Below are 22,441 nucleotides of genomic sequence, written 5' to 3' on the forward strand. Positions count from 1 at the left end.
TGAGTTAGTTGCCAGGCTACAGCACAACGTCCCGCTTAGAAAAGTAATTGCAAGTACTGTTAAGAAAGCTTCTCAAAACATTCAAGAGAACGTTCGTAACGTGAAGATGTCAGTCTAACATTTGTGTGATGGATAACTACACGTCACTTTGTCGAGTGTGTCCTGTATATATTAGAGAGACTTGCCGCACACCGGTTAGCGGGTTTGTGAGTTAGTTACCAGACTACAGCAAAACTTCCCGCTTAGAAAAGTAATTGGAAGTACTGTTAAGAAAGCTTCTCAAACTTTCAAGAGAACGTTCGTAACGTGAAGATGTCAGTCTAACATCTGTGTGATGGATAACTACACGTCACATTGTCGAGTGTGTCCTGTATATATTAGAGAGACTTGCCGCACACCCGTTAGCGGGATTGTGAGTTAGTTGCCAGGCTACAGCACAACGTCCCGCTTAGAAAAGTAATTGCAAGTACTGTTAAGAAAGCTTCTCAAACATTCAAGAGAACGTTCGTAACGTGAAGATGTCATTCTAACATTTGTGTGACGGAGAACTACACGTCACTTTGTCGAGTGTGTCCTGTATATATTAGAGACGCCGCACACCGCTTGTCGTGATTGTGAGTTAGTTACCAGGCTACAGCACAACTTCCCACTTAGAAAGTAGTTGGAAGTACTACTAAGAAAACCTCTCAAACTTGCAAGAGTACTCGCTTAACGTGGAGATGACAGTCTGACACACACTCAACTTATGAGAATTTATATACAGTAAATTGGATCTTTATATATTTTCTTATAACCACTTTACTTGTGGACATTACATTAATTTTAATTAATTTAATGTGAGGCATATAAATTAAGGTCCGGTAATGATTTAGGTTTACTGATCAGCCCCTAAACGGATTAACAATAAAATCATTATATATGTGGTACAGTGTTAATGTATGATATACCATGAATTATTCTTTCGGTTGTACGTGTTAACAAACAAATTATTGGATTTTATTGCTCTTGTCTCAACATAACAATTAGCTATGTGATATTTTGTTTCAAAAGTACAACACGCAATGTTTTATTCTCTATTACAAACAAATCTAATGTAATCTATTTTCGTCTAATCGTCAGACAATATTCGAAATAAAAAACCCGTTCTAGATTATCATTTATCGTAAAACGTTTTGGTGCTTTAGTTTAATTTTCTCTTATATGTATATATAACTCTTTTTAAAGGGAAGGATAACAAACAATAGATGTAAAAAAGTATATATTGTTACCTGGCTTGCTTGGAATTTATTAATTTGTAGGATACAAATTAACTGAGCTGAAAGTTAGGTTTTACAACAAAAGCGTGTTACAAAGAAATAGATTTTCTAAATATCGTAATATTTCGTTTAAAACTACACCTAATAATGATAAATCGTTCTTACCGATCCCCATAAAAAAAACCTTGTAATTAAGATGTCCCAGAGTTCAGGTGTTCACGAAGTGTAAAAAGTCAAATCTGTAGAAGGAACAAAATTAAAACAATGGGACTGGAAGTAATTTTTTCATATTAAAGGAGAGCCATACTCAGTGCCCAGCGATGAAGGGGGCGTCGGTATCACTTATCACGTAATCAGCGGAAGGGAGGGAAGCTAGGGGAAGACAAAGTTGGAGGCGCTTAAGTGCACACCCGCTGCGGTGACGAAAAACGTGAATTTATAATTCGAAACCATTAACCAATGATAAATGAGGTGGTGAGCTTCGTAACAGTGTTTCTTTAAATGATTAATGACTGAGAATTTAGATTAACAAAAAAAAACATCAATCATATATATATATATATTTATATATATATATTAATATTCAGTGTATAACGTTAATTACAATCAATAAATTAATACTAGAATATTTTAAAAACGTACATTTGATAGATAATTGATAACATTTTAAGGAATTTGTGTCGTGTATTAATCTAAAATTTATTAGTAGAGAACAATGACAGTAATTTTAAAAACATAGCCCAAGCAAGTGATTTATTAAAAACTAGCAGAAAATTCAGTACTAATTTAGTACATATTATTAGTACAAACCAGCACCACTAATTTACTAAAAACTAGCGGTAAAGCCTGACGCAAGTGATTTCCTACACACTAGAACTAATACAGACAACACCAGTAATTTACTTAAAGCTATAGCACATCCCTATGCGAGGTGCTTAAGGGACTTAAAATCAAGTTTTCCAGTATTAGAAAGATTTAATAACGACTATTAGATGAATAATACGATCGACTAACTCAAATCTAAGGAACATTTCTAATAATTCATAAAATAACTCAATAATGTGACAGGTAGTTATTATAAATAAGTGTCAAAATAAGTAGACTATTAAAATGGAATATTTTAATGATTATTAACTCAAAGATATTAACCTACCGAATATTTCTGTACACAAATTTGCTATCTCAAACTGATGGTACTGATGCAAATAAAATATAGGAATCGTTGCGCGAGACTTTTAACTAAGAACAAAACAAACGTGCAACAATTTGTCTGCGTACAGAGTGGAACTTGAATTATAAATAAACACAATTAGCAAAGCAAATGTTGGGAAGACGTCCCAAATTAATTCAGCCTGAGAGTAGACAACTTGTGGCAAACTTGGCGGGGGATCAGAATGTGCCTAATGTATACGGGAGAGTGACGGCAATGTGGCAACATGCTCCACTGTGTCAGAAGCTCTAGCAGTTGGTGACTTACTTTCATGTACGTAGCTACACCGTTTACTGAGACCATTCTGTGTCATAGGCGCTAACAACGTTTTCCTCCATAAAACGTAGCTATGCCGTTATCTGAGACCACTCTGTGCCAAAGGTTCTAGCCATGTCAGTGCCTTACTCCATATACGTAGCTATACCGGTTTCTGAGACCACTCTGTGCCAAAGGTTCTAGCCATGTCAGTGGCTTACTCCATATACGTAGCTATACCGGTTTCTGAGATCACTCTGTATCAGAGGTTCTAGCAATGTCGGTGAATTACTCCATATACGTAGCTATACCGTTTACTGAGACCATTCTGTGTCAGAGGCTCTAGCAGTCTGTGATTTACTCCATATACGTAGCTATACCGTTTTCTGAGATCACTCCGTGTTAGAGGCCCTAGCAGTCGGTGAATTACTCCATATACGTAGCTATACCGTTTACTGAGACCATTCTGTGTCAGAGGCTCTAGCAGTCTGTGATTTACTCCATATACGTAGCTATACCGTTTTCTGAGATCACTCCGTGTTAGAGGCCCTAGCAGTCGGTGAATTACTCCATATACGTAACTATACCGTTTACTGAGACCACTCTATGTCAGAGGCTCTAGCAGTCTGTGACTTACTCCATATACGTAGCTATACCGTTTACTGAGATCACTCCGTGAGTCAGAGGCTCTAGCAGTCTGTGACTTACTCCATATACGTAGCTATACCGTTTTCTGAGACCACTCTATGTCAGAGGCTCTAGCAGTCTGTGACTTACTCCATATACGTAGCTATACCGTTTACTGAGACCACTCTATGTCAGAGGCTCTAGCAGTCTGTGACTTACTCCATATACGTAACTATACCGTTTACTGAGATCACTCTATGTCAGAGGCTCTAGCAGTCTGTGACTTACTCCATATACGTAGCTATACCGTTTTCTGAGATCACTCCGTGTCAGAGGCCCTAGCAGTCGGCGACTTACTCCATATACGTAGCTATACCGTTTTATGAGACCACTCCGTGTCAGAGGCTCTAGCAGTCTGTGACTTACTCCATATACGTAGCTATACCGTTTTTCTGAGATCACTCCGTGTCAGAGGCCCTAGCAGTCGGCGACTTACTCCATATACGTAGCTATACCGTTTTCTGAGATCACTCCGTGTCAGAGGCCCTAGCAGTCGGCGACTTACTCCATATACGTAGCTATACCGTTTTATGAGACCACTCCGTGTCAGAGGCTCTAGCAGTCTGTGACTTACTCCATAAAACGTAGCTATGCCGTTTTCTGAGATCACTCTGTGTCAGAGGTTCTAGCAATGTCGGTGACTTATTCTATATACTTAGCTACACCGTTTACTGAGACCATTCTGTGTCATAGGCGCTAACAACGTTTTCCTCCATAAAACGTAGCTATGCCGTTTTCTGATACCACTCTGTCTCAGAGGTCCTAGCAGTCGGTGACTTACTCCATATGTGTAGCTATGCCGTTTTCTGATACCACTCTGTCTCAGAGGTCCTAGCAGTCGGTGACTTACTCCATATACGTAGCTATACCGTTTTCTGAGATCACTCCGTGTCAGAGGCCCTAGCAGTCGGCGACTTACTCCATATACGTAGCTATACCGTTTTATGAGACCACTCCGTGTCAGAGGCTCTAGCAGTCTGTGACTTACTCCATAAAACGTAGCTATGCCGTTTTCTGAGATCACTCTGTGTCAGAGGTTCTAGCAATGTCGGTGACTTATTCTATATACTTAGCTACACCGTTTACTGAGACCATTCTGTGTCATAGGCGCTAACAACGTTTTCCTCCATAAAACGTAGCTATGCCGTTTTCTGATACCACTCTGTCTCAGAGGTCCTAGCAGTCGGTGACTTACTCCATATATGTAGCTATGCCGTTTTCTGATACCACTCTGTCTCAGAGGTCCTAGCAGTCGGTGACTTACTCCATATACGTAGCTAAACCGTTTTCTGAGACCACTCTTTGTCAGAGGCTCTAGAAGTCAGTGACTTACTCCATAAAACGTAGCTATACCGTTTTGTGAGACCACTCTGTCCCAGAAGCCCTAGCAGTCTGTGACTTACTCCATAAAACGTAGCTATGCCGTTTTCTGAGATCACTCTGTGTCAGAGGTTCTAGCAATGTCGGTGACTTATTCTATATACGTAGCTATGCAGTTTTCTGAGATCACTCTATGTCAGAGGTTCTAGCAATGTCGGTGACTTATTCTATATACCTAGCTACACAGTTTACTGAGACCATTCTGTGTCATAGGCGCTAACAACGTTTTCCTCCATAAAACGTAGCTATGCCGTTTTCTGAGACCACTCTGTCTCAGAGGCCCTTAGCAGTCGGTGACTTACTCCATATACGTAGCTATACCGTTTTCTGAGAACACTCTGTCTCAGAGGCCCCAGCAGTCGGTGACTTACTCCATATACGTAGCTATACTGTTTTCTGAGACCACTCTGCGTCAGAGGTTCTAGCAATGTCGGTGACTTATTCTATATACGTAGCTATATACCATTTTCTGAGACCACTCTGTGTCAGAGGCTCTAGAAGTCGTTGACTTACTCCATATATGTAGCTATACCGTTTTCTGAGACCACTCTGCGTCAGAGGTTCTAGCAATGTCGGTGACTTATTCTATATACGTAGCTATGCCGTTTTCAGAGATCACTCTATGTCGGAGGTTCTAGCAATGTCGGTGACTTATTCTATATACGTAGCTACACAGTTTACTGAGACCATTCTGTGTCATAGGCGCTAACAACGTTTTCCTCCATAAAACATAGCTATGCCGTTTTCTGAGACCACTCTGTCTCAGAAGCCCTAGCAGTCGGTGACTTACTCCATATACGTAGCTATACCGGTTTTCTGAGACCACTCTGTCTCAGAGGCCCCAGCAGTCGGTGACTTACTCCATATACGTAGCTATACCGTTTTCTGAGACCATTCTGTGTCAGAGGCACTAGAATTCAGTAACTTACTCCATAAACGTAGCTATACCATTTTCTGAGACCACTCTGTGTCAGAGGCTCTAGAAGTCGGTGACTTACTCCATATGTAGCTATACCGTTTTCTGAGACCACTCTGTATCAGAGGCTCTAGAAGTCGGTGACTTACTCCATAAAACGTAGCTAGGTCGTTTTCTGTGAGGTAGCAATGTCAGTGACTCTAGGAAACATGAGCAATCGCCGTAAACATTGCTGTAACGTTTTCCGTGTGTGCGCGCGCGCGCGCGCGCGCGTGTGTGTGTGTGTGTGTGTGTGTGTGTGTGTGTGTGTGTGTGTGTGATCTACTATCATAGGAGAGTTAACAGAATGAACTACATATTGAAACGATTCGCCTCTCCCAGCGACCGACCACTTGGGGACTAAAATAGCAACAGAGAACCGCACCGTAAACTGGCGACCGCCGCGCCGCGCCGTGCTGCCGACTGATTTAACGGGACTGTAAAGGAGCAGAAATAAATAAAGTGAACTGCTAGCTATAAAGTGCCGTGAGCGATTTATTTCTAACACTTTAAGCGCTAAACCGTGCATGTTGAAATGACAGTCCATTAAACTTTTACACCTACATGTATTCCCAAGTAGACCAAGTTGTAAGTTAATTTGATAAGGTCTTGAGGATATGACACGACTTCAGGTAAGAAACGTGGGTTGTAAACTTTCTCGTTGTCTTTTTTTGTGACTTTTACACTAGTAATCAGTCATTGAGGGAATGTTTTTGTTTCACGCCATTAGTAGCTTAGAATAATGTGAAGTCCTGTAGTGTTTATATTCAAGGCCATTTAAATGGTGGATAACTAATGCAAGAGGCCAAAGATTTAAGATGGACTCAAGGACTTTGTGGTCCTAACCCGACTAATTAGTTTGGCAATTCAGCTCTTCATTCCAACAACCAGATAAGCTTTCTCTAGTTTGCCCTCGTCAATTTTAAATTATCAATAAAAAAAAGTATTCGATTTTCATTTAATATCCTCAGGTCAAATACCAAGCCTCCAAGAATCATGCCTACAATAGTCTGAGACATTTATCAGACCACCTCAAATAAATATTATTGTTATAGAACTTATACTCTTAGTTTGTGGATTATGAGGCCGGTATCGTAACCATCTCTTAAGTGTTCCTGCTTAAACTGCCTCAAAAAATTGCTTAAACAATTACATTTTTTAAATACAAATTTAGTTTGAAGCAATATTTCGATGCAGTGTTGACCGAGAACTTTGAATTGCAGAATATTTATTCGTTCAAATCAAAATATATTCACTGAATGAAATATACAATGTTTGTGACGAACGCAATGTATGAATGACACGTGATTCAATTATTGTACAATTTGTTATGTTATATATCAAATATAAATATATTTCTTAGCTACAGATACCACGAATAAAAAATCTAATTGTATGTTTATCTAGCTTAACGTATTACTATGCAGTATTCTTAAAATGCTCTTTATATTTACCGTATTTACTCTTACAAATTTTATTTGTTCTGATTACTTGAATCAAAAGGGACACAGTTTTCTATCGTACTCTTATAGTAGTACTTACAATAATGTAAACTGTATTAGTAACTGGTAAAATTCTTTAGAACGTCAAAACAATTATTAAAATAAATGAACTCCCCTTACTTAAACTAATTAATAATAACCGCATTTTGATAACTTTTAAACGAACCCATTTTTAACGAACCAAGGTTATAACAATTAATGTTGTTGCACTTCGCCGACCAAAATTAGAAAATTAAATGAACCCGTTCCCTATTACTGATGATTTCTGCAAATTGCCCACTTTATCGAAGCATTATAATCAGATCAATATTCAAATTATGATTGCAAAATTATGATTATACCTGATTACGTCAAAATAAAAGCGTCTGACGAACTTTAATAAATGATGGTTCAAATAACATCCTTCTCTGAAAGAAATGTTTTTGTCCTGGGAGAGGCGAATCGTTTCAATATGTAGTTCTGTTACAACATTACAAAACGTATTTTTGTTAATTTGCTTTATTTCAGGCAGAATAATTGAAGGGAAAAAATGATTCCCCTCTTGACCGTAATAACGCCCGCTAGTTAGATCCCTAATAAGGAAGTCGTTACCCATTTCGCGTGCAATTGTCTCAGTTTATGGGCTTGAGTAGACCGTCCTTGAGTGACAACAGCTGGAGACGGTCCGTGACTTGTTTACCGAGTGTGGGATTACTGATGTTACCATATATTTAACAGGGACTCGTATGACGTAATGTTATAATTTTCAAATCTTATCGGGCAATTCAAAGAAAAAATCCAGCGTTATAAAATTTATGTTAAATTTTATTTATTATTTTTAAAGATAATACAATTAAAAAGAAAAAGCAATACGGGGATTATATAAAATTATAGTACTGTATAAAAATAAATAAAAAAGAGAAATTATGGAAAGACTAAAGGAAGTGTTTATTAATTAAACTAACGTATCCATAAATAGAAAAAATACGACACTTTAAGGTACAACTGTATTTAAACATAGTACTGACATACTAAAATAACATGTTTTTCCAAATTCGAAACCTAATTATAATAATTTAATGAACATTTATATAAAATAATTAAATACATTCGTAATGAACAATTAAAAAATTATAAGCTTTAAAAATCTTAAATTTATAAAGGTTAGCGTATCAATTTATACTCGTAATGTTAATAATATATATATATATCAGGTCTATCGACACACTTTTTGAAGAATTCCTTGTCAATACTTTTATTTAATATACAGTATATTTAAATTCATAAACCTAAAAAGAAATATACAATCAAAATGTATACTAAATAGATAGTTCATGAAGACTAGTACGTAAAATAAAAGCAAACAGACAATCAGAACAGTAACAAGCAATAATTTACCAGATGTCGAAGCACCAACAGGTAGAAAATGGTAACAATATGAATAAATAATATAGCAATAATAAAAACAAGTTACAGGCAACTTTAGCAAGAGGAAATAAAAATAATATGACAGTTATGTAGTTACGTATATTTATAATATGAAAGGGCGCTGTAAATAAATCTTTTACCTATTATAAATGTAAATAAAACTATTCAATCAAGGAAATATTGCAATTTTTTTATTGTCAAGCAATATTTTTTACAGTTTAGTAGCAAAAGATTATTTTTACTTAATTTTTTTTAAATAGAGCCATTAAGCAAATAAGAACATGCAGATGAGTTAACACAGGAAGTTGAACAAAAGTTAAGTCTTAAAATGGGTTACTTCCTAGCGGGATACATCCAAAGTTGTCGACTTCTCAAGAGACTCGCCAATTCTGGTAGTACATTTCAGTTAGACCTCTGATCTATAAATTTACCATGCAAGATGAAATTATGCTAAAACCACAGCGGATACTAAGTAGGAATATTTAACACTCTAAATATAAAATACTAAAAATAGTTTTGAATAGATTAATGTTAAATTATATAACGGATTACACGATCTAATGAAAAGTTTATATCTTGAATGATTATACGTCAGCCCTTGAAAGTCAGATTTTTGTAGAAGACCGCCTACGCAAAGTGATTTCTTTAAAAGAGCCATAAATGGTTAAATTTCGTAATGCTAAAAAAATATTGTGTTATAGTCCATGTGCCCAGAGCCAAATTACTATAATGTATAAACGCAAAACCTTCCTTTTCTTCAATCTATACATCTCCTAAGAACGAAATCAATCGTCAGCTCTACTAGTTTTGGTGTATATTGAAATGGAAGAATATCAAAAGGGTTAAACAAAATTATACTTTTTTCTGAGATAAATGTTTGTAAGTTTTGACACACTTAAACCTGACTGCGAAATACGTAAATACATTTTTAATCGCTCTCAGGTAACTAAACACAGACCCGTAAAGTGGTGAGTTTGTCTCTTTATATGCTTGCCTGAAGATGATACAACTCTATTATCTATGTGTCTTGTAGTAGGGTTTAAGTGTATAAACCTAGCAAAATTACAAAAATTGTCTCATTATGTTTACCTTTACGATACCCTCTCATTTCCACTTCCACCGAGATTAACGCCTATTATGGTTATCTAGTCTGAGCTTTTACTCGACAGGTCTTCCTAGAAAACAACATATAGGTCAAGTTACATGAGGATATTGAAGATTGTTGCTTTGCCGTTACATGTGTGGTAAGAGTTTTCCGGAATATTTTATAATCTTAAAAATATGCTAATACTAGCAGTTATTTTCGGCTTCACATGCTATTTCGAAGGCTTTGCATGTTTATAAGGACTGCTACTGGAGTGAATTATGTTTTCTACGCTAATGTTGAGTTTGCCTTGTTGCCACGATCAAGAGAATCTCAAAAAGTGTATATTTATGGCCATCGTATTTTGCTATAGTCTTAGTATTTTTTTATTCCATAGTTGATTTTGCCTTGTTTCCAGATCAAGAATATATATACACCGTGTCCCAAAAAAAACTGAACAACTTTAAAGCCTAATAAAATCCGCAAAGTTAAATTTAGATTATTATAAGCATGACCACATGAAGGTAGAGTTTATAAAGTTTTTTTTAATGTTAGTTGTAAAGATCAGCTGTTTCATTGTTGTTTGCTCAAACTGCTTAACCCCAAAACATAACCTACAATAAAGCAGTCACTATGAATGCACAGGAGAAAGCGCAGTGTGTTGAGTGGTACATTGAAACCAAATCAGATATTGTAGTGCAAAGAAGGTTTAGAACACGCTATGGTCGCCATCCACCATCAAGGAACAGCATTCGAGCCTGGTATGATAAGTTCATGTTAACTGGCAGCATAAAACATTCAAAAAACAATGGTAGGCCTAAACTGCCAAATGAAGCTATTGAGAACGTGCAACAAACATTTCTACGGAGTCCTCAAAAATCTATTCGCACTGCAGCACGTGAGTTAAATTTATCAAAATCCAGTGTTCAAAGAATTTTAAAGAAAAATTTGAAAATGAAACCTTATAAGCTGCAAATTTTGCAGCAAATTACTCCAGATGACAAACTTAAACGTAAACACTTTGCAGTTACTGTGCTTGATCGTTTAACTGCTGATGAGAACTTTCTAAAGAAGGTAGTGTTTTCTGATGAGGCCACGTTCCATGTATGTGGAAAAGTGAATAAACATAACGTGCGTATTTGGGGTACAGAAAGACCATATCAAGTTCGGGAACATGTTCGAGACAGTCCCAAGTTAAATGTGTGGTGTGCTATTTCCTATGACAGACTTATTGGCCCGTTTTTCTTCAATGAAAAAACAATTAATGGTAACATTTATCTAGACATGCTAGAAAACTACGCTTACCCACAGCTAGAAGACCTACAGCCCAACGTTTTTTTTTCAACAAGATGGTGCCCCTCCGCACTGGAACTTATTTGTAAGAGAATCACTTGATGACACTTTCCCTCGTCGGTGGATTGGGCGCGGTGGTTCCATAGCCTGGCCCCCACGGTCCCCAGACATAACACCATGTGATTTTTTTGTCTGGGGATTTGTAAAAGACCAGGTTTTCAAGTCTAAAGTGTTAAACATTCAAGAATTGAGACTAAGGATTATCACGGCCTTTTCCAAAATTAATGAGGAAATGCGTCATCGAGTGTGGGCAGAGTTAGATAGCCGAATCGACTATCTTTTTGCCAACAATGGAAACCATGTTGAGGTTCACAAATAAAGGTTGTACCCAAAATAACTTAAGATTATGCGTGTTACTTTAAATCAAAAAATTCTTTTATATGTGTGTTATTAAAATAATTACAATCTAATAAAGTTGTTCAGTTTTTTTTGGGACACGGTGTATATACACATACAGATCTGGGATGTCTACTTATATAAAATTATAGTACAAGTTGGATAGTAACGTTGACAATATTCAGGTGAACTTTTCGTAACTTATAGCTTCAATATTAGGTGAAGCTGTTAATTTATGAGTATTCTTGTAATCGTATAAGAAACATCTTTCCTCAAAAATACTGACGAAGAGCTGTCAATTTGTATATAAAATTTGGTTTGGCCTAATACTCCTTTTTATTACACAAAACACACATCAACCAAAACACATACATCGTCTAACCAAAAATTTAATGAGTTCAACTTGTCACGCGTTTATCATAATATATGTTCAAAGCTTCTACATATGATCCTATTAGTTGTTTTCCTCCACATTTTATAGACGATTTGGAAAATAAACTAGTTAAATCAGTCAATAAAGCAAAATGTAATAATCTGATTTATTACTAATCAATCAATTTTATCTTCCCTCTTAACGTAATAGCAGAGCAATAACCAATTGCAATTAGTAATCGCCTGTTGTAGTTAGCGAGTATATTTTATTAGGATAACATCAGTAAAAAAGGAATAGCTTGTCAGACTAAAAGAAGTAGTACACATCGTATTAATTAAATCCAAAACAATTAAGATAAGGATGATTTAATAGCACTAAAATAATTAAGTTTGTAATGAAACTGTTATTAAATAAAGACAACTAGGCGGGCTGCTCAGGATGAGGCACTCCCCTGATGGGCGATTTTGTAATTACTTCATTAACGATCAAGTCCTGGAATAGACTAATTTGATTTAATGGTTATTCTTTCCGTTTTTATTAGTTTTTATACATTAAGAATACAACAAACAGTTAGAGTTGCATAATATGAAAGGTTCATCTACAACTTTAATTTATTGCCTAACTAATCGTTTGTGGGAGTGGGCTAAACATACGAGTTTTATCCCGATATGATAACAGAAATATATATTCAGAAATTAGTTAAAAATTACAAAAACAGCGTTCAAGTTAACAAAATGAAATTTTTATAAACTAGATTGCTATACGCATTGTTTAATCAAAGATTATATTCAAGTAAACTGGGTTTGGCGAAGCTGTTGGAGATATGTGACAAATATCAACTGCATGACTCTGCTAAAATAATTAATGTTTTGGACAAAAAAATTATGTTTCATTTTTGTTATGAGTTGTATTTTTCTTTATTAAAATGTGTTCAAAAAAATAAGAGGACTAAGTCAACTTTTATTACAGTGCCGAAAATTATTAAAACAAATTCGCCAACAAAAAATTTTGCTGTCTCTGTTTTATTTAATGTTTCATAAATCTGTCTCTTTAAACACACATTAAAAAAATATTCACTAAGAACTTATTTTATCGATGCTTATAAAAATAAATACAGATAAAAATGCATGGATAATATGACAAAATAATGAAAAATTGTGATGGTAAAGATCTTACCTATAAATATGTCTATACCCTCATTATACTATGAGGGTAATTTTACGCTCTTTTGTGGAATCAAAATTTCTACTTTGAAAACATAAGCATAGTTCCAATACATATTTTTTAAATTCGTTATTAATGCGTTAATAAATGCAACTCTATCGTGATTCTTAGTATCTACTTTAAGTTTTTGAGGAGACAGTACTGCAGCGTTACGTACCTCCTACAATATCCATTGTTCTTGTACGGATAACTATAATTGGCTTTCACAATTAAATTTCTGTTGTAATGAAACGCCTTAGAAGTTAGCCAAGCAGATTCACATCTTGGCTATCAATCAGTAAAAGAGCTGGCTAAGGAGGTTCTCGGCGATAGTTACCAATCACCGATTCACACAATAACGTGTGCTCCGCCCACCCATCACTCAACACACCTTGTCTGGTGTAATCAGCCACAATACATCAACAAACAGCCTCTGGAGGAAAACCATTGATTAAGTAATTACCAGCCGCCTACAGCTCGTTCAAGGGAGGATACATTCACGTTCCTAGGGCGATTTATGCCTCTTGCACAACACCCTTTTAGTTTGGATGTATAAATATCTTAGCAGTTTTTATAATGTGTGTACCCTGTCAAAATAATTTTAGAGGGAACTACTTTGTTCGATTTTATTTTTAAGTTTAGCATTTCCTGTGTAAGATACTCATTGAAAAACATAGAAAAATTGAAAGAAGCTGACATTTCTCTACGGATTGTAAGTTTTGGAGTAGTCTCTTCTACATACTTAACTTCTAACGGTGAGCACTCAACATAACAACAGAGCTGCAATGTTGAAAGTACTCAAGAGTACTCTTATACGAACAAAACTGTTTCTTCCCTGAAGAAATCTGTAGAAGTGCCTAAAGTCACCCCACCACTCGAGTTTATCCCCAGATACGTGCGGGGGTGTCAGACTCTCAGCGCCCTCCTCTTCTGCTTTATTAAATGTGTCTTAATTCCAGCCCACAAAGCAAGAAGTGCTATTACCATCCACTTCAGGGGGAGGAGCATCAGGACAATGCGAGTAATGTCGGCAGTCCCAGCCAGAATACTAAGGATAGATTAATGCGCGGGGCTACTGCAATTTCACCCCGAGCCTTTTCTAGTCTGGGTGGCACGCGTATTGACACGGGGCCTTTACCTGTTCTGAGGAGAAGCACAACAGAAGGCAAACACCGCCTTAATGGTGTGTACACAGCAGCTGCCTGCTCTATCGTATACCGCTGCGATACCACCACGCACCTTCAACTCTCCTTACCAGTAATACATTTTAGCACAACTAAACTTTACATATTACACTGTTACAAAGAAACATAAATTTGTATTCTCTGAACAATGCTTTAATAAGAAGTAGATATACGAGTACGTGTCATTACAATAACATGTATTATTATGTGTTTATTTGAAGGCTGGAAATTACTATATAGAAACCTCTCTGAGAACATAGAAAACAAATCCCAGAGATTCAAACAGCGAGAGAAGAATATTTAATTTAACTCTAGTTTTTATTGACATAAAATGCGTTATCCATCTTCGTTGTTAGTCATAAATTCGACATTGTAAATTAGTACTGTATTGAATTATTAATCAACTAGATTAATAACCCGGATTCAATAAACTGACGTAGCCTGAACTAAACATCCAACTACCCCTCTAACAAAAATAACTTGTCAGTTTACGACAACGACTGCCAGAGGGGGAGAAGATCCCGTGTTCCGTTGCTACATAATGTTTATGTAGAGGATTAGTAGAATTTGTGTTTATAGTGACTAGCTAAATGGGACTTTCTAAAAGTGTAAGAGATTTGTATAAAATATGCTCTGCAGGTTGAAGATAAACCAGTCATTAATAATAAGCATTTTTAAACTATGCACTAAAATATTTGGTTCAATGTTCACATTAAACACTTGTATTAATAGCTTTACTATATTTAGTGACTGATGACCAGAAGTGATAATATTACTGTCAACAGAAGGAGTTGGTGTTTAGTAAATATATGTTGACTTTAATCCAATATACAAATGATACATACCAAATGTTTATCAACTTATTTTCTAAAGAATGTTATTTTGTACCGTGATCTACGCTTTCGACAATAAATACGAAAGCATATTGTTGATGCTGTTGAATTAAGTAGGTATAAAGTTTTAGTGCAATATAAACTATCTAAATTTCTCAAAACTTAAAAAACCAGCAAGCTTGAAAAGCAATATTATAAATTGCTATATAAATTGCAAAATAAATTACCTGATAAATATATGAGACGAATAATTATACAGAGAAAGTTAAAACGAGCTAAACACCTTATTTATTCTTTAACTATCTTACAGTGGAAGTTTGAGTAAACTTAAACCGACAATATACAATTTTAAAAATTACTGTGAAGACAATCCATCAACAAGTCTAGTTTTGATTACGATTTAAAATTAAAAATCCTTTATCAAAATGTTTAAAGAAAATATAAAATCATTAAAATATAAGTGTCATTTATTTTCAATAAATACTTAATGTTTTACACAACGTGATGCATGAAGCACATGAACATTGTTAACAAACATCTGGAATCATAAATGTACTGCGCCCAACGAGAAAGTGCCATCCTAAGGGTCGGTCGCTGGAGCATTAGAACTAATTAAATTAAGCTTAGAGTTATTCACCAAGTTAGTAGAGGATCTTGACATTGTACCAAGTTCGCAACCACAGCCAGTGCCCAACCGGGAACTTGCGACATTCATCAACTTCCTGCAACCTCCTCCTGTAAACTAGAGAATCTCTACTACTTGTAAACTTCGTCATACGAGTATTAGCACTAAAATGTTTGCAAATTGCTCCTAAATGATTAAACTGTTCATGACATGATGATTGCATCGACTTAAATGTACAGACATTATTTGAACAAAGATGAAACAATCGATTTTATTTTATCATGATTTTATCAATTTATACTTCCCTAACAGCGCCGCAGCGGCTTGATTGTACTGACATGACATGTATTGATATAATTATATTTGCTTGAAAGCACCAACTTGATTCTATAGATTTACATCCCCCCACCACCAACTTGATTGTACCTACATTACTGTATTGGTATAATAGTATCGACATAGTCGTATCGCCTGGACTGTACCGACTTCGTTCTATCGATTTGCATTCCTCCAAGACTAATATGATTCTACAGACATGACCGTATTGGTATAATAGTATCGACATAGTCGTATCGCCTGGAATGTACCGACTTCGTTCTATCGATTTGCATTCCTCCAAGACTAATATGATTCTACAGACATGACCGTATTGGTATAATAGTATCGACATAGTCGTATCGCCTGGAATGTACCGACTTCGTTCTATCGATTTGCATTCCTCCAAGACTAATATGATTCTACAGACATGACCGTATTGGTATAACAGTATCGACATAGTCGTATCGCCTGGAATGTACCGACTTCGTTCTATCGACTTGCATTCCTCCAAGACTAATATGATTCTACAGACATGACCGTATTGGTATAACAGTATCGACATAGTCGTATCGCCTGGAATGTACCGACTTCGTTCTATCGATTTGCATTCCTCCAAGACTAATATGATTCTACAGACATGACCGTATTGGTATAACAGTATCGACATAGTCGTATCGCCTGGAATGTACCGACTTCGTTCTATCGATTTGCATTCCTCCAAGACTAATATGATTCTACAGACATGACCGTATTGGTATAATAGTATCGACATAGTCGTATCGCCTGAAATGTACCGACTTCGTTCTATCGATTTGCATTCCTCCAAGACTAATATGATTCTACAGACATGACCGTATTGGTATAACAGTATCGACATAACTGAATGTGCCTTGAAAGTACTGGTTTGGTTTTATCGATTTCCATTACTCCAAAACCTGTTTCATTATACCGATAGGACTATATTGACATAAATGTATCATCTTGAATGTCAGAAAGTAATGACTTGATGGTGCTGATTTCAATGACATGATTTAACGACTTGCTGTTGATTATTTAGATACAGGAAAAAGAGTAAGGTAGAAGAAACTAAACTTAAAAATTCTTGAATTAAAAAAACCATACATTTCATACCTAAAATTATCACTTTTCATTCCTAAATTACATTCAACCGTTTAAAACATTTGTACTTTTGATATGCAACATAAATTAACTCTACCTGTAAGTAAATATTGAATTTTGTGGTAACTAACAGATAAATATAACATATTTTAATTCCAAACGTTTAAACAATTAAATCGTATTAATAACATATTTTAAATAGTTATTTATACAGTACGTTCACATATTTAAGTTTAGACATCCTGCACACTGTTTATAAATGTAACCAAATTATCTGATTATATTCATTTTAAAGGATAATTGGTTAATTTTAAAATAGTACACTGACCTCATTCTTGGATAAAAACCCACATGCACAATGCATAGAGGTTTCATATTTTGTTTCATGCTACGATACGGTATTAGAGGTAGATATTATTTTGCAACTTAAACAGCGTTTTACATTTTCTCATATTTGTACACGCTTGTTACTGTATTTTGAAGCTAAGTTAAACAAATTCCACCACTACAACCTGTAGTTCATACTAAAACAGTGTTATAACCATTTAAGATCTGTTTCGTAGACATAAACTGGTAAAAATAGGATTGTGTGGAAACTGTGTCTATTCGCTGTAAATTATTAATTTCTTGACACTTAGAACATGGAGGATATTATTTGCCTACTAACATATGCAATGGTGAAATAATACTAAAGTTCGTTTATTTGATGTCTGTCTCATACATAAAAACCAGCGAATAGTTAGTTAACTAATTATTCTCAAGGAACTGAAAAAAGTAGAGACTGCAGTAAAATAATCCTTTAATTATCTGCTTATTTACAATAAAAGGTAAAGGACTTTTTCATACCTTAGTATTAAATTTAGTATTGATTTCCAAGTAAATAATACGATGTACGATACAAATAATTCGGAATTGAAATAATATTTAATAAATTTTAAACGTAATAAAAAAAAGAATCAAGCTGGGTGATAGCCAATTTCTGACATGTGTAAACCTCACAAGATCCTCACCAGCCTCCCCGGCTAATCCTATATCTTCATCACAGCCTCACTGTAGGGCGGAAATATCTCTCTATTCAGTCAGGAAACCATTCCATTTCGTGATTGGCTTCCGGAGTGGGAATTCTCAGTTACCTTGGTCTCTGGTCAAACTTTCTTTTACTCACTGTCAAATATTTATCTCTCACACGAAACAGACCACTAGTCTCATATATCCCTAGCTAATTAAATAGGGTGCACAGTAAATGTAAGTATCGGTGTATATATATGTATATATATATATATATATATATATATATATATACATACATACAGGTGCATTTTTATTAAAAATATACGAATATATGTCATAAAGTTCAAACAAAATTTTCTGCTCATTATTTACTTATAATTTATTAAAATTTAAATATAACTATTTTCTAACATAGTTTCTCTAGAATGCATATACTAAAACAGATAAACTACGAAACTAATAGTGAGATAGTTAATAAAAATAAACTACATTTCAATTTTGACCACTATCGTGACCTCAAGCTGTCCTTGACATTTCGTAATTTTGTACTCTCATCATTCTATGTGTATTCTAAAACTATGAACTAATAACTACAAAATATTGTGGTTTACTTGAAATTAACACAACCTGTTTCTTGATCTTTAAGGTTTTATTTCTAAGTTTACGAAATTTGCGTTAATATTGTCTACAATTCTCTATGTAATGTAGGTATTTTACAATGCATTGCAAGAAATTTAATGTGAGAAAATATGCTGTCATTTAGGATATGAAGAAGGCAGGAGTGTTTTTAATGAATATTTATTTTCGGCTAGAATCATTTCGATGTATCTATAACGTTAAATATAAATTCATAATCATCATTAATAAATTATTGAGCATGAGGTTGTGGTTGACCATGTTCACACAATTTTATTTAGGAATGGTTTGAAGGAAACCAGTTCTATATTTCGACGAAAGCATGAAACATTGTATTTGGTCAATTTATTTTAATCAAATATGCTGTTATTTATAAATGCATGAACAATATAAAAACTATGTTACATAAATATATAGTCATCATACTAATACTGAGTAGCGCAATTTAATACATTCACACAGAATGTGAATCTGTGACATGTTACCTTACTATTGTTATGTTATTTTAGGATTATTTATTGGGGTTAATGTTAATATTTAAGTTGTTGTTTTATCTAATGTGTACGCTTATATGTAAGTATGGTTATGTTATATTATATATATTATAGTTATTGTTTATTATGTTATTTATTTATATATTGTTATATTATTATGTTATTATTGTTGTTATTCTTATTTTTTCACTATATTCATTTGCTGTTAAATAAATTATATAGTAACTGATTGGTTGAGACAAAACTTATAAGTTATTGAATATATTATTGGTCTATTATGACCAGTTGACTATATGATTGAGCATTTTGTCAGAACCGGAGTTTTCTATTGAATCAGCGATCATTTTTGCACATAGAGTGTCAGATCAATGTATATTAATATCAATGTATTTATTTTTTTATTGTAAATTGTAGCCTGGTAAGTTTTTATATTTATTATTTGTATGTTTAAGTTATTTAGATTAAGATATTGAAATTGTATAATGGATTTGCCGTTGAAAGTGAAAAAATAAAAAAAATAAAATAAAATAAATAAAGAGCAAATGAAACATCAAAACTGCGTGGCCTCAAATTTCTAGTATGCTGATTGATAAAATTAATATAAATAATTATGAAATTATTAATTTACAAATGAAGTAAAAGTGCTCTCTCAGTCTCGAGACGTTGGTTGCTGGTCTTTTAAATGTACGATAGATTAATTAAATTAAATTTTAGTTCAATAAAAACATTTGTTTTATATAAAATTCTTTACTCACTGATAAAGCTTTTTCTTCAAAAAAAGAAACCTCCGTTGGTTGAAAAGAACCAAATCGTGCATACTTCTACCGGTTAAAACTTGATCCTGGTAATCGGATTACAGGAAATCACAAACGTGTAACTCAATCTAATAGATTACGATCTCCGTTCAATCCCGGATTGGCGGACCCACGAGTATACGGATCGTGATGATTACTCGTTGTAATTTTCTTTCTAAAATTGGACTTCTATTTTATAACCAATGTCAAAGAAAGGTTAAAGGAGTAAAGATAATTTAAAACTTTAAAGGCCTTTGATAAAATTACATTTCGTTTAGATAATAGATAGTTTTTAATTTGTTTCTTATTTGGTGTACTGATTACTAATTGTAGTGCATGCACGTGCGCGTACACACAAACACACACATTCTAAGACTTATTGTCGCATGTTGTGGTTTATTGTCATAATTCAAGCCTACCAAGTGAGATACATGTGTTCGTGTCCTGGCAGAGACAGTACATTTTATGAAACAGTCTTTATTTTATTCATATTGTAGTCTTATGAGGATTGCTCTGTGGCAACACAGACTGACTAACTGGCCTGAACAAGACTGGAGGTTTGCAGACCACACATGCAAGCTGATAAGAGTTGATTCTATGGCAACACAGACAGGGCCCACAGTGCGTATTCGCTGTAAATTATTAATTTCTTGACACTTTGAACATAGAGGATATTATTTGCTTACTAACAAATGCGATGGTGCAATAATACTAAAGTTCCTTATTTTGGTGTCTGTCTCATACATAAAAACAGCGAGTAGCCATGGTGGTTTTCTGCACTACATATGCAAGCTGAGAATAGTTTCATGGCAACACAGACTGGCCCACAGGGCTGAGCCATGGTGGTTTTCTGCACTACATATGCAAGCTGAGAATAGTTTCATGGCAACACAGACTGACCCACAGGGTTCAGCCATGGTGGTTTTCTGCACTAGATATGCAAGCAGCGAATAGTTCCATGGCAACACAGACTGACCCACAGGGTTGAGCCATGGTGGTTTTCTGCACTACATATGCAAGCAGCGAATAGTTTCCATGGCAACACAGACTGGCCCACAGGGCTCAGCCATGGTGGTTTTCTGCACTACATATGCAAGCAGCGAATAGTTCCATGGCAACACAGACTGACCCACAGGGTTGAGCCATGGTGGTTTTCTGCACTACATATGCAAGCAGCGAATAGTTCCATGGCAACACAGACTGACCCACAGGGTTCAGCCATGGTGGTTTTCTGCACTAGATATGCAAGCAGCGAATAGTTCCATGGCAACACAGACTGACCCACAGGGTTGAGCCATGGTGGTTTTCTGCACTACATATGCAAGCAGCGAATAGTTCCATGGCAACACAGACTGACCCACAGGGTTCAGCCATGGTGGTTTTCTGCACTAGATATGCAAGCAGCGAATAGTTCCATGGCAACACAGACTGACCCACAGGGTTGAGCCATGGTGGTTTTCTGCACTAGATATGCAAGCAGCGAATAGTTTCATGGCAACACAGACTGGCCCACAGTGCTGAGCCATGGTGGTTTTCTGCACTACATATGCAAGCAGCGAATAGTTCCATGGCAACACAGACTGACCCACAGGGTTCAGCCATGGTGGTTTTCTGCACTAGATATGCAAGCAGCGAATAGTTCCATGGCAACACAGACTGACCCACAGGGTTGAGCCATGGTGGTTTTCTGCACTACATATGCAAGCTGAGAATAATTCCATGGCAACACATACTGGCCCACAGGGCTGAGCCATGGTGGTTTTCTGCACTACACATGCTAGTTGAGAATAGTTGCATGGCAACACAGACTGGCCCCAGGGCTGAGCCAGGTGGGTTTTGCTTACCACATATGGTGATGTGACTAGTTTTGTGAAAGCATTGACATTGACTAATGCAAAGTGCTGAGCCAGGTAGGGCGAGATTTGCAATATCATATATGCAATCTGATGATAATTATTCTTTGAAAATAAAATAGACTGATCCACGGAGCGCAGGTTTGCTGTACCATATATGGGTATTTATTTCTATTGCAATACTGACCGACCCACATGGTTGATCCATGATGGAGGTTTACTGTACCACATATGCAAGCTGACGAAAAATACTTTGCGGGAAGACAGACTGGCATAGAGAGCTCAGCCACGACGAGAATGTGCTATGGTTGTTATGAGAGAGTTTTTATGTGTCACGACAGTCTGACTCATAAGGTTCAACTCGAGTGGAAACTCGTTGTGCTACAAATTGTCGAACTATACTAATAATATTTTTGCTTAATTACTATGCCACACAATTTAATGTCCAAGATATGTATGTAGACTAAAATTATGCTACTATATCATGTGCAGGGTTTAGATTGTAAAGCCTTCATAGTTCTTTAAGCTAAGCGTCCTTTGTTCATAAGGGACTGAACAAGTCATCCAGGGTAG

The sequence above is a fragment of the Homalodisca vitripennis genome, chromosome 3, assembly GCF_021130785.1.
Source record: "Homalodisca vitripennis isolate AUS2020 chromosome 3, UT_GWSS_2.1, whole genome shotgun sequence".
Lineage (NCBI taxonomy): Eukaryota > Metazoa > Arthropoda > Insecta > Hemiptera > Cicadellidae > Homalodisca > Homalodisca vitripennis.